This window comes from Pomacea canaliculata, linkage group LG11 (assembly GCF_003073045.1).
Source record: "Pomacea canaliculata isolate SZHN2017 linkage group LG11, ASM307304v1, whole genome shotgun sequence".
Classification (NCBI taxonomy): Eukaryota; Metazoa; Mollusca; class Gastropoda; order Architaenioglossa; family Ampullariidae; genus Pomacea; species Pomacea canaliculata.
Genome location: NC_037600.1, coordinates 17,257,950 through 17,275,401, shown reverse-complemented (window position 1 = coordinate 17,275,401; position 17,452 = coordinate 17,257,950). Strand labels below are relative to the sequence as shown.

At 35.6% G+C, this 17,452-nt stretch overlaps 1 long non-coding RNA gene across 1 annotated transcript; it reads left to right on the top strand.

Annotated features, from left to right (window-relative positions):
- Nucleotides 1-10,556: 10,556 nt before the first annotated feature.
- On the top strand, nucleotides 10,557-12,594 carry LOC112574960. The gene is made up of 2 exons (XR_003101530.1): nucleotides 10,557-10,612; nucleotides 12,491-12,594. It is a non-coding gene; the product is annotated as an uncharacterized LOC112574960 (long non-coding RNA).
- The last annotated feature ends 4,858 nt before the right edge of the window (nucleotides 12,595-17,452 follow it).

Here is a 17,452-nt window from a genome sequence, read left to right as displayed (position 1 = left end):
GTTTTTATGATCTTGTTTATATATTTTTTGCAAGGGAAATCACAGATGCCATGGCACTCCTGGAGATGGCGAGGAAAGGACAGCATCTCTTGACAGTGTTGTTGTCTATGACCAGAAAGTGACGAGAGGTAGGATGTATTTCCTTTCATTATTTTTTTCTATTTTTGCATTTTTTTGTGTTCTCCTTCTAGCTCTGATTGTGTGCTTAAATTATCATCGCTACCTATTTTGCTGGCTTTCTTTTTCAGAATCTTTGTTTAATTCAGGAGTGAAAAGACCCAGGTATCCTTCGATGGAGCGTATATCATTAAAGGAAGAAAAAATGAAATGTTTTGGTATCTTTACTAAAGACTAACCATTCTAACCTTTAAACTAATACCGTGCGTGTGTGTGTCTGTGTATGTGGCTTTATGCAATCAAATTTCCATGTGTTTTCGACTCAATTTGATTATTTGTTTTTATGATCTTGTTTATATATTTTTTGCAAGGGAAATCACAGATGCCATGGCACTCCTGGAGATGGCGAGGAAAGGACAGCATCTCTTGACAGTGTTGTTGTCTATGACCAGAAAGTGACGAGAGGTAGGATGTATTTCCTTTCATTATTTTGTTCTATTTTTGCATTTTTTTGTGTTCTCCTTCTAGCTCTGATTGTGTGCTTAAATTAGTCATCGCTACCTATTTTGCTGGCTTTCTTTTTCAGAATCTTTGTTTAATTCAGGAGTGAAAAGACCCAGGTATCCTTCGATGGGAGCGTATATCATTAAAGGAAGAAAAAATGAAATGTTTTGGTATCTTTACTAAAGACTAACCATTCTAACCTTTAAACTAATACCGTGCGTGTGTGTGTCTGTGTATGTGGCTTTATGCAATCAAATTTCCATGTGTTTTCGACTCAATTTGATTATTTGTTTTTATGATCTTGTTTATATATTTTTTGCAAGGGAAATCACAGATGCCATGGCACTCCTGGAGATGGCGAGGAAAGGACAGCATCTCTTGACAGTGTTGTTGTCTATGACCAGAAAGTGACGAGAGGTAGGATGTATTTCCTTTCATTATTTTGTTCTATTTTTGCATTTTTTTGTGTTCTCCTTCTAGCTCTGATTGTGTGCTTATTCATCGCTACCTATTTTGCTGGCTTTCTTTTTCAGAATCTTTGTTTAATTCAGGAGTGAAAAGACCCAGGTATCCTTCGATGGGAGCGTATATCATTAAAGGAAGAAAAAAATGAAATGTTTTGGTATCTTTACTAAAGACTAACCATTCTAACCTTTAAACTAATACCGTGCGTGTGTGTGTCTGTGTATGTGGCTTTATGCAATCAAATTTCCATGTGTTTTCGACTCAATTTGATTATTTGTTTTTATGATCTTGTTTATATATTTTTTGCAAGGGAAATCACAGATGCCATGGCACTCCTGGAGATGGCGAGGAAAGGACAGCATCTCTTGACAGTGTTGTTGTCTATGACCAGAAAGTGACGAGAGGTAGGATGTATTTCCTTTCATTATTTTGTTCTATTTTTGCATTTTTTTGTGTTCTCCTTCTAGCTCTGATTGTGTGCTTATTAGTCATCGCTACCTATTTTGCTGGCTTTCTTTTTCAGAATCTTTGTTTAATTCAGGAGTGAAAAGACCCAGGTATCCTTCGATGGGAGCGTATATCATTAAAGGAAGAAAAAAATGAAATGTTTTGGTATCTTTACTAAAGACTAACCATTCTAACCTTTAAACTAATACCGTGCGTGTGTGTGTCTGTGTATGTGGCTTTATGCAATCAAATTTCCATGTGTTTTCGACTCAATTTGATTATTTGTTTTTATGATCTTGTTTATATATTTTTTGCAAGGGAAATCACAGATGCCATGGCACTCCTGGAGATGGCGAGGAAAGGACAGCATCTCTTGACAGTGTTGTTGTCTATGACCAGAAAGTGACGAGAGGTAGGATGTATTTCCTTTCATTATTTTGTTCTATTTTTGCATTTTTTTGTGTTCTCCTTCTAGCTCTGATTGTGTGCTTATTCATCGCTACCTATTTTGCTGGCTTTCTTTTTCAGAATCTTTGTTTAATTCAGGAGTGAAAAGACCCAGGTATCCTTCGATGGGAGCGTATATCATTAAAGGAAGAAAAAAATGAAATGTTTTGGTATCTTTACTAAAGACTAACCATTCTAACCTTTAAACTAATACCGTGCGTGTGTGTGTCTGTGTATGTGGCTTTATGCAATCAAATTTCCATGTGTTTTCGACTCAATTTGATTATTTGTTTTTATGATCTTGTTTATATATTTTTTGCAAGGGAAATCACAGATGCCATGGCACTCCTGGAGATGGCGAGGAAAGGACAGCATCTCTTGACAGTGTTGTTGTCTATGACCAGAAAGTGACGAGAGGTAGGATGTATTTCCTTTCATTATTTTGTTCTATTTTTGCATTTTTTTGTGTTCTCCTTCTAGCTCTGATTGTGTGCTTAAATTAGTCATCGCTACCTATTTTGCTGGCTTTCTTTTTCAGAATCTTTGTTTAATTCAGGAGTGAAAAGACCCAGGTATCCTTCGATGGGAGCGTATATCATTAAAGGAAGAAAAAAATGAAATGTTTTGGTATCTTTACTAAAGACTAACCATTCTAACCTTTAAACTAATACCGTGCGTGTGTGTGTCTGTGTATGTGGCTTTATGCAATCAAATTTCCATGTGTTTTCGACTCAATTTGATTATTTGTTTTTATGATCTTGTTTATATATTTTTTGCAAGGGAAATCACAGATGCCATGGCACTCCTGGAGATGGCGAGGAAAGGACAGCATCTCTTGACAGTGTTGTTGTCTATGACCAGAAAGTGACGAGAGGTAGGATGTATTTCCTTTCATTATTTTGTTCTATTTTTGCATTTTTTTGTGTTCTCCTTCTAGCTCTGATTGTGTGCTTATTCATCGCTACCTATTTTGCTGGCTTTCTTTTTCAGAATCTTTGTTTAATTCAGGAGTGAAAAGACCCAGGTATCCTTCGATTGGAGCGTATATCATTAAAGGAAGAAAAAAATGAAATGTTTTGGTATCTTTACTAAAGACTAACCATTCTAACCTTTAAACTAATACCGTGCGTGTGTGTGTATGTGTATGTGGCTTTATGCAATCAAATTTCCATGTGTTTTCGACTCAATTTGATTATTTGTTTTTATGATCTTGTTTATATATTTTTTGCAAGGGAAATCACAGATGCCATGGCACTCCTGGAGATGGCGAGGAAAGGACAGCATCTCTTGACAGTGTTGTTGTCTATGACCAGAAAGTGACGAGAGGTAGGATGTATTTCCTTTCATTATTTTGTTCTATTTTTGCATTTTTTGTGTTCTCCTTCTAGCTCTGATTGTGTGCTTAAATTAGTCATCGCTACCTATTTTGCTGGCTTTCTTTTTCAGAATCTTTGTTTAATTCAGGAGTGAAAAGACCCAGGTATCCTTCGATGGGAGCGTATATCATTAAAGGAAGAAAAAAATGAAATGTTTTGGTATCTTTACTAAAGACTAACCATTCTAACCTTTAAACTAATACCGTGCGTGTGTGTGTCTGTGTATGTGGCTTTATGCAATCAAATTTCCATGTGTTTTCGACTCAATTTGATTTTTTGTTTTTATGATCTTGTTTATATATTTTTTGCAAGGGAAATCACAGATGCCATGGCACTCCTGGAGATGGCGAGGAAAGGACAGCATCTCTTGACAGTGTTGTTGTCTATGACCAGAAAGTGACGAGAGGTAGGATGTATTTCCTTTCATTATTTTGTTCTATTTTTGCATTTTTTTGTGTTCTCCTTCTAGCTCTGATTGTGTGCTTAAATTAGTCATCGCTACCTATTTTGCTGGCTTTCTTTTTCAGAATCTTTGTTTAATTCAGGAGTGAAAAGACCCAGGTATCCTTCGATGGGAGCGTATATCATTAAAGGAAGAAAAAAATGAAATGTTTTGGTATCTTTACTAAAGACTAACCATTCTAACCTTTAAACTAATACCGTGCGTGTGTGTGTCTGTGTATGTGGCTTTATGCAATCAAATTTCCATGTGTTTTCGACTCAATTTGATTATTTGTTTTTATGATCTTGTTTATATATTTTTTGCAAGGGAAATCACAGATGCCATGGCACTCCTGGAGATGGCGAGGAAAGGACAGCATCTCTTGACAGTGTTGTTGTCTATGACCAGAAAGTGACGAGAGGTAGGATGTATTTCCTTTCATTATTTTGTTCTATTTTTGCATTTTTTTGTGTTCTCCTTCTAGCTCTGATTGTGTGCTTAAATTAGTCATCGCTACCTATTTTGCTGGCTTTCTTTTTCAGAATCTTTGTTTAATTCAGGAGTGAAAAGACCCAGGTATCCTTCGATGGGAGCGTATATCATTAAAGGAAGAAAAAAATGAAATGTTTTGGTATCTTTACTAAAGACTAACCATTCTAACCTTTAAACTAATACCGTGCGTGTGTGTGTCTGTGTATGTGGCTTTATGCAATCAAATTTCCATGTGTTTTCGACTCAATTTGATTATTTGTTTTTATGATCTTGTTTATATATTTTTTGCAAGGGAAATCACAGATGCCATGGCACTCCTGGAGATGGCGAGGAAAGGACAGCATCTCTTGACAGTGTTGTTGTCTATGACCAGAAAGTGACGAGAGGTAGGATGTATTTCCTTTCATTATTTTGTTCTATTTTTGCATTTTTTTGTGTTCTCCTTCTAGCTCTGATTGTGTGCTTAAATTAGTCATCGCTACCTATTTTGCTGGCTTTCTTTTTCAGAATCTTTGTTTAATTCAGGAGTGAAAAGACCCAGGTATCCTTCGATGGGAGCGTATATCATTAAAGGAAGAAAAAAATGAAATGTTTTGGTATCTTTACTAAAGACTAACCATTCTAACCTTTAAACTAATACCGTGCGTGTGTGTGTCTGTGTATGTGGCTTTATGCAATCAAATTTCCATGTGTTTTCGACTCAATTTGATTATTTGTTTTTATGATCTTGTTTATATATTTTTTGCAAGGGAAATCACAGATGCCATGGCACTCCTGGAGATGGCGAGGAAAGGACAGCATCTCTTGACAGTGTTGTTGTCTATGACCAGAAAGTGACGAGAGGTAGGATGTATTTCCTTTCATTATTTTGTTCTATTTTTGCATTTTTTTGTGTTCTCCTTCTAGCTCTGATTGTGTGCTTAAATTAGTCATCGCTACCTATTTTGCTGGCTTTCTTTTTCAGAATCTTTGTTTAATTCAGGAGTGAAAAGACCCAGGTATCCTTCGATGGGAGCGTATATCATTAAAGGAAGAAAAAAATGAAATGTTTTGGTATCTTTACTAAAGACTAACCATTCTAACCTTTAAACTAATACCGTGCGTGTGTGTGTCTGTGTATGTGGCTTTATGCAATCAAATTTCCATGTGTTTTCGACTCAATTTGATTATTTGTTTTTATGATCTTGTTTATATATTTTTTGCAAGGGAAATCACAGATGCCATGGCACTCCTGGAGATGGCGAGGAAAGGACAGCATCTCTTGACAGTGTTGTTGTCTATGACCAGAAAGTGACGAGAGGTAGGATGTATTTCCTTTCATTATTTTGTTCTATTTTTGCATTTTTTTGTGTTCTCCTTCTAGCTCTGATTGTGTGCTTAAATTAGTCATCGCTACCTATTTTGCTGGCTTTCTTTTTCAGAATCTTTGTTTAATTCAGGAGTGAAAAGACCCAGGTATCCTTCGATGGGAGCGTATATCATTAAAGGAAGAAAAAAATGAAATGTTTTGGTATCTTTACTAAAGACTAACCATTCTAACCTTTAAACTAATACCGTGCGTGTGTGTGTCTGTGTATGTGGCTTTATGCAATCAAATTTCCATGTGTTTTCGACTCAATTTGATTATTTGTTTTTATGATCTTGTTTATATATTTTTTGCAAGGGAAATCACAGATGCCATGGCACTCCTGGAGATGGCGAGGAAAGGACAGCATCTCTTGACAGTGTTGTTGTCTATGACCAGAAAGTGACGAGAGGTAGGATGTATTTCCTTTCATTATTTTGTTCTATTTTTGCATTTTTTTGTGTTCTCCTTCTAGCTCTGATTGTGTGCTTAAATTAGTCATCGCTACCTATTTTGCTGGCTTTCTTTTTCAGAATCTTTGTTTAATTCAGGAGTGAAAAGACCCAGGTATCCTTCGATGGGAGCGTATATCATTAAAGGAAGAAAAAAATGAAATGTTTTGGTATCTTTACTAAAGACTAACCATTCTAACCTTTAAACTAATACCGTGCGTGTGTGTGTCTGTGTATGTGGCTTTATGCAATCAAATTTCCATGTGTTTTCGACTCAATTTGATTATTTGTTTTTATGATCTTGTTTATATATTTTTTGCAAGGGAAATCACAGATGCCATGGCACTCCTGGAGATGGCGAGGAAAGGACAGCATCTCTTGACAGTGTTGTTGTCTATGACCAGAAAGTGACGAGAGGTAGGATGTATTTCCTTTCATTATTTTGTTCTATTTTTGCATTTTTTTGTGTTCTCCTTCTAGCTCTGATTGTGTGCTTAAATTAGTCATCGCTACCTATTTTGCTGGCTTTCTTTTTCAGAATCTTTGTTTAATTCAGGAGTGAAAAGACCCAGGTATCCTTCGATGGGAGCGTATATCATTAAAGGAAGAAAAAAATGAAATGTTTTGGTATCTTTACTAAAGACTAACCATTCTAACCTTTAAACTAATACCGTGCGTGTGTGTGTCTGTGTATGTGGCTTTATGCAATCAAATTTCCATGTGTTTTCGACTCAATTTGATTATTTGTTTTTATGATCTTGTTTATATATTTTTTGCAAGGGAAATCACAGATGCCATGGCACTCCTGGAGATGGCGAGGAAAGGACAGCATCTCTTGACAGTGTTGTTGTCTATGACCAGAAAGTGACGAGAGGTAGGATGTATTTCCTTTCATTATTTTGTTCTATTTTTGCATTTTTTTGTGTTCTCCTTCTAGCTCTGATTGTGTGCTTAAATTAGTCATCGCTACCTATTTTGCTGGCTTTCTTTTTCAGAATCTTTGTTTAATTCAGGAGTGAAAAGACCCAGGTATCCTTCGATGGGAGCGTATATCATTAAAGGAAGAAAAAAATGAAATGTTTTGGTATCTTTACTAAAGACTAACCATTCTAACCTTTAAACTAATACCGTGCGTGTGTGTGTCTGTGTATGTGGCTTTATGCAATCAAATTTCCATGTGTTTTCGACTCAATTTGATTATTTGTTTTTATGATCTTGTTTATATATTTTTTGCAAGGGAAATCACAGATGCCATGGCACTCCTGGAGATGGCGAGGAAAGGACAGCATCTCTTGACAGTGTTGTTGTCTATGACCAGAAAGTGACGAGAGGTAGGATGTATTTCCTTTCATTATTTTGTTCTATTTTTGCATTTTTTTGTGTTCTCCTTCTAGCTCTGATTGTGTGCTTAAATTAGTCATCGCTACCTATTTTGCTGGCTTTCTTTTTCAGAATCTTTGTTTAATTCAGGAGTGAAAAGACCCAGGTATCCTTCGATGGGAGCGTATATCATTAAAGGAAGAAAAAAATGAAATGTTTTGGTATCTTTACTAAAGACTAACCATTCTAACCTTTAAACTAATACCGTGCGTGTGTGTGTCTGTGTATGTGGCTTTATGCAATCAAATTTCCATGTGTTTTCGACTCAATTTGATTATTTGTTTTTATGATCTTGTTTATATATTTTTTGCAAGGGAAATCACAGATGCCATGGCACTCCTGGAGATGGCGAGGAAAGGACAGCATCTCTTGACAGTGTTGTTGTCTATGACCAGAAAGTGACGAGAGGTAGGATGTATTTCCTTTCATTATTTTGTTCTATTTTTGCATTTTTTTGTGTTCTCCTTCTAGCTCTGATTGTGTGCTTAAATTAGTCATCGCTACCTATTTTGCTGGCTTTCTTTTTCAGAATCTTTGTTTAATTCAGGAGTGAAAAGACCCAGGTATCCTTCGATGGGAGCGTATATCATTAAAGGAAGAAAAAAATGAAATGTTTTGGTATCTTTACTAAAGACTAACCATTCTAACCTTTAAACTAATACCGTGCGTGTGTGTGTCTGTGTATGTGGCTTTATGCAATCAAATTTCCATGTGTTTTCGACTCAATTTGATTATTTGTTTTTATGATCTTGTTTATATATTTTTTGCAAGGGAAATCACAGATGCCATGGCACTCCTGGAGATGGCGAGGAAAGGACAGCATCTCTTGACAGTGTTGTTGTCTATGACCAGAAAGTGACGAGAGGTAGGATGTATTTCCTTTCATTATTTTGTTCTATTTTTGCATTTTTTTGTGTTCTCCTTCTAGCTCTGATTGTGTGCTTATTCATCGCTACCTATTTTGCTGGCTTTCTTTTTCAGAATCTTTGTTTAATTCAGGAGTGAAAAGACCCAGGTATCCTTCGATGGGAGCGTATATCATTAAAGGAAGAAAAAAATGAAATGTTTTGGTATCTTTACTAAAGACTAACCATTCTAACCTTTAAACTAATACCGTGCGTGTGTGTGTCTGTGTATGTGGCTTTATGCAATCAAATTTCCATGTGTTTTCGACTCAATTTGATTATTTGTTTTTATGATCTTGTTTATATATTTTTTGCAAGGGAAATCACAGATGCCATGGCACTCCTGGAGATGGCGAGGAAAGGACAGCATCTCTTGACAGTGTTGTTGTCTATGACCAGAAAGTGACGAGAGGTAGGATGTATTTCCTTTCATTATTTTGTTCTATTTTTGCATTTTTTTGTGTTCTCCTTCTAGCTCTGATTGTGTGCTTAAATTAGTCATCGCTACCTATTTTGCTGGCTTTCTTTTTCAGAATCTTTGTTTAATTCAGGAGTGAAAAGACCCAGGTATCCTTCGATGGGAGCGTATATCATTAAAGGAAGAAAAAAATGAAATGTTTTGGTATCTTTACTAAAGACTAACCATTCTAACCTTTAAACTAATACCGTGCGTGTGTGTGTCTGTGTATGTGGCTTTATGCAATCAAATTTCCATGTGTTTTCGACTCAATTTGATTATTTGTTTTTATGATCTTGTTTATATATTTTTTGCAAGGGAAATCACAGATGCCATGGCACTCCTGGAGATGGCGAGGAAAGGACAGCATCTCTTGACAGTGTTGTTGTCTATGACCAGAAAGTGACGAGAGGTAGGATGTATTTCCTTTCATTATTTTGTTCTATTTTTGCATTTTTTTGTGTTCTCCTTCTAGCTCTGATTGTGTGCTTAAATTAGTCATCGCTACCTATTTTGCTGGCTTTCTTTTTCAGAATCTTTGTTTAATTCAGGAGTGAAAAGACCCAGGTATCCTTCGATGGGAGCGTATATCATTAAAGGAAGAAAAAAATGAAATGTTTTGGTATCTTTACTAAAGACTAACCATTCTAACCTTTAAACTAATACCGTGCGTGTGTGTGTCTGTGTATGTGGCTTTATGCAATCAAATTTCCATGTGTTTTCGACTCAATTTGATTATTTGTTTTTATGATCTTGTTTATATATTTTTTGCAAGGGAAATCACAGATGCCATGGCACTCCTGGAGATGGCGAGGAAAGGACAGCATCTCTTGACAGTGTTGTTGTCTATGACCAGAAAGTGACGAGAGGTAGGATGTATTTCCTTTCATTATTTTGTTCTATTTTTGCATTTTTTTGTGTTCTCCTTCTAGCTCTGATTGTGTGCTTAAATTAGTCATCGCTACCTATTTTGCTGGCTTTCTTTTTCAGAATCTTTGTTTAATTCAGGAGTGAAAAGACCCAGGTATCCTTCGATGGGAGCGTATATCATTAAAGGAAGAAAAAAATGAAATGTTTTGGTATCTTTACTAAAGACTAACCATTCTAACCTTTAAACTAATACCGTGCGTGTGTGTGTCTGTGTATGTGGCTTTATGCAATCAAATTTCCATGTGTTTTCGGCTCTATTTGATTATTTGTTTTTATGATCTTGTTTATATATTTTTTGCAAGGGAAATCACAGATGCCATGGCACTCCTGGAGATGGCGAGGAAAGGACAGCATCTCTTGACAGTGTTGTTGTCTATGACCAGAAAGTGACGAGAGGTAGGATGTATTTCCTTTCATTATTTTGTTCTATTTTTGCATTTTTTTGTGTTCTCCTTCTAGCTCTGATTGTGTGCTTAAATTAGTCATCGCTACCTATTTTGCTGGCTTTCTTTTTCAGAATCTTTGTTTAATTCAGGAGTGAAAAGACCCAGGTATCCTTCGATGGGAGCGTATATCATTAAAGGAAGAAAAAAATGAAATGTTTTGGTATCTTTACTAAAGACTAACCATTCTAACCTTTAAACTAATACCGTGCGTGTGTGTGTCTGTGTATGTGGCTTTATGCAATCAAATTTCCATGTGTTTTCGACTCAATTTGATTATTTGTTTTTATGATCTTGTTTATATATTTTTTGCAAGGGAAATCACAGATGCCATGGCACTCCTGGAGATGGCGAGGAAAGGACAGCATCTCTTGACAGTGTTGTTGTCTATGACCAGAAAGTGACGAGAGGTAGGATGTATTTCCTTTCATTATTTTGTTCTATTTTTGCATTTTTTTGTGTTCTCCTTCTAGCTCTGATTGTGTGCTTAAATTAGTCATCGCTACCTATTTTGCTGGCTTTCTTTTTCAGAATCTTTGTTTAATTCAGGAGTGAAAAGACCCAGGTATCCTTCGATGGGAGCGTATATCATTAAAGGAAGAAAAAAATGAAATGTTTTGGTATCTTTACTAAAGACTAACCATTCTAACCTTTAAACTAATACCGTGCGTGTGTGTGTCTGTGTATGTGGCTTTATGCAATCAAATTTCCATGTGTTTTCGACTCATTTGATTATTTGTTTTTATGATCTTGTTTATATATTTTTTGCAAGGGAAATCACAGATGCCATGGCACTCCTGGAGATGGCGAGGAAAGGACAGCATCTCTTGACAGTGTTGTTGTCTATGACCAGAAAGTGACGAGAGGTAGGATGTATTTCCTTTCATTATTTTGTTCTATTTTTGCATTTTTTTGTGTTCTCCTTCTAGCTCTGATTGTGTGCTTATTCATCGCTACCTATTTTGCTGGCTTTCTTTTTCAGAATCTTTGTTTAATTCAGGAGTGAAAAGACCCAGGTATCCTTCGATGGGAGCGTATATCATTAAAGGAAGAAAAAAATGAAATGTTTTGGTATCTTTACTAAAGACTAACCATTCTAACCTTTAAACTAATACCGTGCGTGTGTGTGTCTGTGTATGTGGCTTTATGCAATCAAATTTCCATGTGTTTTCGACTCAATTTGATTATTTGTTTTTATGATCTTGTTTATATATTTTTTGCAAGGGAAATCACAGATGCCATGGCACTCCTGGAGATGGCGAGGAAAGGACAGCATCTCTTGACAGTGTTGTTGTCTATGACCAGAAAGTGACGAGAGGTAGGATGTATTTCCTTTCATTATTTTGTTCTATTTTTGCATTTTTTTGTGTTCTCCTTCTAGCTCTGATTGTGTGCTTAAATTAGTCATCGCTACCTATTTTGCTGGCTTTCTTTTTCAGAATCTTTGTTTAATTCAGGAGTGAAAAGACCCAGGTATCCTTCGATGGAGCGTATATCATTAAAGGAAGAAAAAAATGAAATGTTTTGGTATCTTTACTAAAGACTAACCATTCTAACCTTTAAACTAATACCGTGCGTGTGTGTGTCTGTGTATGTGGCTTTATGCAATCAAATTTCCATGTGTTTTCGGCTCTATTTGATTATTTGTTTTTATGATCTTGTTTATATATTTTTTGCAAGGGAAATCACAGATGCCATGGCACTCCTGGAGATGGCGAGGAAAGGACAGCATCTCTTGACAGTGTTGTTGTCTATGACCAGAAAGTGACGAGAGGTAGGATGTATTTCCTTTCATTATTTTGTTCTATTTTTGCATTTTTTTGTGTTCTCCTTCTAGCTCTGATTGTGTGCTTAAATTAGTCATCGCTACCTATTTTGCTGGCTTTCTTTTTCAGAATCTTTGTTTAATTCAGGAGTGAAAAGACCCAGGTATCCTTCGATGGGAGCGTATATCATTAAAGGAAGAAAAAAATGAAATGTTTTGGTATCTTTACTAAAGACTAACCATTCTAACCTTTAAACTAATACCGTGCGTGTGTGTGTCTGTGTATGTGGCTTTATGCAATCAAATTTCCATGTGTTTTCGACTCATTTGATTATTTTGTTCTTTATAAAGACTAATACCGTGCATGTGTGTGTATGTGTATGTGGCTTTATGCAATCAAATTACTTCGATGGGAGCGTATATCATTAAAGGAAGAAAAAAATGAAATGTTTTGGTATCTTTACTAAAGACTAACTATTGTAACCTTTAAACTAATACCGTGCATGTGTGTATCTGTTTACAGGCTTTTTCTCAGTCTTTCTTCAATGATGTCCCACAAGCGATGCGAAGACCTAGATGTGTCGACTCCTTTGGATTTTTACCATTAAAGGAATTAAAAAATGAAAATTTGTTAGCGTCTTTTCTAAACACTAACCATTCTTAGCTGTAAGTTAATGCCGTCTCTATGCTTGTAAAAGAACATCTTGTCGATCAAAAGCTTAAAAGATTAATACTTACCTGTCCTATGTTTAAACTGTGCGAAAGCAAGTACTTTTAGTGTTTTGTTCCGTCGATCTTCCATGTAGGTCCTTTTTTGGAATGAGCTTTCTCTGTCGATATCTTTAGCGTTTGCTGCTTCATGTGTCAGCGTTATGGTATTAGGGCTAACTTGTGCTCGTCTTAAGCCCGCTGCTTTCGCTGCAGCTGTACAGGCCACGCGGCACGCTTATTGTGAAATTGCCTAGTCTGTAAACTGTAAAGGGTTTAATGTTGCTTCCCGAAATCGAAAACAGAGGCAACCATTCAGCGTGAGCGCGCGGAATCTGGCATCTGGCATTAATCGCCGTGGGCGGTTCCCCAGGAGCACCTTCTGCTTCAAGCTTCATTTCTTACTCGGCACCTGTTAAAAAAAACGACCGTCTACCTATGTTTGTAGTCCGCCAGTTGCGTTTGTTTACTTCTACATGTATTACGTCTTCTCCGTTTTCCTCGTATGCTACATGTTCAACTTAATTGTGATCTCGCTGGACGTTTTGTGCTCATCATCTGTGTTCGGGAGAAAAAGATTTTTTCAAAACATCCATATTGTAGCCATGATGAAAGAACTTCCTAGAAAGTTCGATTGAATTTTTTTTTTTTTTTTTTTTTTTATTTTTGTTTTCCTCCTGCTTACTGAGTTTTACATTGGAAATGACTGCAATTGCTTGGAAAACCTTCCTGCCTTAGTAAAACTCCGTGTTCGGGAGAAAAAGATTTTTTCAAAACATCCATATTGTAGCCATGATGAAAGAACTTCCTAGAAAGTTCGATTGAATTTTTTTTTTTTTTTTTTTTTTTAATTTTTGTTTTCCTCCTGCTTACTGAGTTTAAAATTGGAAATGACTGCAATTGCTTGCAAAACCTTCCTGCCTTAGTAAACCCCGTGTTCGGGAGAAAAATTTTTCAAAACATCCATATTGTAGCCATGATGAAAGAACTTTCTAGAAAGTTCTGATTGAAAAATTTTTTTTTTTTTTTTTTTTGTTTTCCTCCTGCTTACTGAGCTTTTACATTGGAAATGACTGCAAATTGCTTGGAAAACTTCCTTGCCTTAGTAAAAACAGTGTTCGGGAGAAAAAGATTTTTTCAAAACTCCAATTCTAGCCATCAGAAAAGAACTTTCTAGAAAGTTCGATTGAAATTTTTTTTTTTTTTTGTTTTCCTCCTGCTTACTGAGTTTTACATTGGAAATGACTGCAATGCTTGGAAAACTTCCTGCCTTAGTAAAAACGTGTTCGGGAGAAAAAGATTTTTTCAAACATCCATATTCTAGCCATCAGAAAAGAACTTTCTAGAAAGTTCGATTGAAAATTTTTTTTTTTTTTTTTTTTTTTTTGTTTTCCTCCTGCTTACTGAGTTTTACATTGGAAATGACTGCAATTGCTTGGAAAAACCTTCCTGCTTAGTAAAACTCCGTGTTCGGAGAAAAGATTTTTTCAAAACATCCATATTCTAGCCATCAGAAAAGAACTTTCTAAGAAATTTCGATTGATTTTTTTTTTTTTTTTTTTTTTTGTTTGTTTCTCTGCTTACTGAGTTTTACATTGGAAATGACTGCAATTGCTTGGAAAACCTTCCTGCCTTAGTAAAACTCCTTGTTCGGGAGAAAAAGATTTTTTTTCAAAACATCCATATTGTAGCCATCAAGAATGATTTTCTAGAAATTCGATTGATTTTTTTTTTTTTTTCCTCCTGCTACTGAGTTTTACATTGGAAATGACTGCAATTGCTTGCAAAACCTTCCTGCCTTAGTAAAAACTCCGTGTTCGGAGAGAAAAGATTTTTCAAACATCCATATTCTAGCCATCAGAAAAGAACTTTCTAGAAAGTTCGATTGAAATTTTTTTTTTTTTTTTTTTTTTTTTCTTCCTCCTGCTTACTGAGTTTTACATTGGAAATGACTGCAATTGCTTGGAAAACCTTCCTGCCTTAGTAAAATGCCGTGTTCGGGAGAAAAAGATTTTTTCAAAACATCCAAATTCCAGCCATCAAGAATGATTTTTCTAGAAATTTCGATTATATTTTTTTTTTTTTTTTTTTTTGTTTTTTGTTTTCCTCCTGCTTACTGAGTTTTACATTGGAAATGACTGCAATTGCTTGGAAAACCTTCCTGCCTTAGTAAAACTCCGTGTTCGGGAGAAAAAGATTTTTTCAAAACATCCATATTCTAGCCATCAGAAAAGAACTTTCTAGAAAGTTCGATTGAAATTTTTTTTTTTTTTTTTTTTTTTTTTTTTTTCCTCCTGCTTACTGAGTTTTACATTGGAAATGACTGCAATTGCTTGGAAAACCTTCCTTCCTTAGTAAAACGTGTTCGGGAGAAAAAGATTTTTTCAAAACATCCATATTCTAGCCATCACAAAAGAACTTTCTAGAAATTTCGATTAATTTTTTTTTTTTTTTTTTTTTTTTTTTGTTTTCCTCTGCTTACTGAGTTTTACATTGGAAATGACTGCAATTGCTTGGAAAACCTTCCTGCCTTAGTAAAACTCCTTGTTCGGGAGAAAAAGATTTTTTGAAAACATCCATATTGTAGCCATCAAGAATGATTTTTCTAGAAATTTCGATTGATTTTTTTTTTTTTTTCCTCCTGCTTACTGAGTTTTACATTGGAAATGACTGCAATTGCTTGGAAAAACCTCCTGCCTTAGTAAAACTCCGTGTTCGGGAGAAAAAGATTTTTCAAAACATCATATTCTAGCCATCAGAAAAAACTTTCTAGAAAGTCGATTGAAATTTTTTTTTTTTTTTTTTTTTTTATTTTTGTTTTCCTCCTGCTTACTGAGTTTTACATTGGAAATGACTGCAATTGCTTGGAAAACCTTCCTGCCTTAGTAAAACTCCGTGTTCGGGAGAAAAAGACTTTTTCAAAACATCCATATTCTAGCCATCAGAAAAGAACTTTCTAGAAAGTTCGATTGAAATTTTTTTTTTTTTTTTTGTTTGTTTGTTTTCCTCCTGCTTACTGAGTTTTACATTGGAAATGACTGCAATTGCTTGGAAAACCTTCCTGCCTTAGTAAAACGTGTTCGGGAGAAAAAGATTTTTTCAAAACATCCATATTGTAGCCATGATGAAAGAACTTTCCAGAAAGTTCGATAGAATTTTTTTTTTTTGGGGGGGTTTTGTTTTTTGTTTTTGTATTCCTCCTGCTTACTGAGTTTTACATTGGAAATGACTGCAATTGCTTTGGAAAACCTTCCTGCCTTAGTAAAACTCCGTGTTCGGGAGAAAAAGATTTTTTCAAAACATCCATATTGTAGCCATGATGAAAGAACTTTCTAGAAAGTTCGATTGAATTTTTTTTTTTCCCTCCTGCTTACTGAGTTTTACATTGGAAATGACTGCAATTGCTTGGAAAACCTTCCTGCCTTAGTAAAACTCCGTGTTCGGGAGAAAAAGATTTTTTCAAAACATCCATATTGTAGCCATCAAGAATGATTTTTCTAGAAATTTCGATTATATTTTTTTTTTTCTTTTGTTTTCCTCCTGCTTACTGAGTTTTACATTGGAAATGACTGCAATTGCTTGGAACCTTCCTGCCTTAGTAAAACTCCGTGTTCGGGAGAAAAGATTTTTTCAAAACATCCATATTCTAGCCATCAGAAAGAACTTTCTAGAAAGTTCGATTGAAATTTTTTTTTTTTTTTTTTGTTGTTTGTTTTCCTCCTGCTTACTGAGTTTTACATTGGAAATGACTGCAATTGCTTGCAAAACCTTCCTGCCTTAGTAAAACGCCGTGTTCGGAGAAAAAAGATTTTTTCAAAACATCCATATTGTAGCCATGATGAAAGAACTTTCCAGAAAGTTCGATAGAATTTTTTTTTTTGGGGGGGGTTTTGTTTTTTGTTTTTGTATTCCTCCTGCTTACTGAGTTTTACATTGGAAATGACTGCAATTGCTTGGAAAACCTTCTTGCCTTAGTAAAACTCCGTGTTCGGGAGAAAAAGATTTTTTCAAAACATCCATATTCTAGCCATCAGGAAAGAACTTTCTAGAAAGTTCGATTGAATTTTTTTTTTTCCCTCCTGCTTACTGAGTTTTACATTGGAAATGACTGCAATTGCTTGGAAAACCTTCCTGCCTTAGTAAAACTCCGTGTTCGGGAGAAAAAGATTTTTTCAAAACATCCATATTGTAGCCATCAAGAATGATTTTTCTAGAAATTTCGATTATATTTTTTTTTTTCTTTTATTTTCCTCCTGCTTACTGAGTTTTACATTGGAAATGACTGCAATTGCTTGGAAAACCTTCCTGCCTTAGTAAAACTCCGTGTTCGGGAGAAAAAGATTTTTTCTAAACATCCAAATTCTCCAGATCGCAGCATTGGAGACTTCAATGCTAAGATTGGAGCAGACAATACAGGATATGAAGAAGCACGGTCTAGGAGACATGAACGACAACGGGAAACTGTTTGCCGAAACTGTTTGTCCCACAAAAGCGGACGATGACACAGATGATGAGCACAAAACGTCCAGCGAGATCACAATTAAGTTGAACATGTAGCATACGAGGAAAACGGAGAAGACGTAATACATGTAGAAGTAAACAAACGCAACTGGCGGACTACAAACATAGGTAGACGGTCGTTTTTTTTAACAGGTGCCGAGTAAGAAATGAAGCTTGCAGCAGAAGGTGCTCCTGGGGAACCGCCCACGGCGATTAATGCCAGATGCCAGATTCCGCGCGCTCACGCTTAATGGTTGCCTCTGTTTTCGATTTCGGG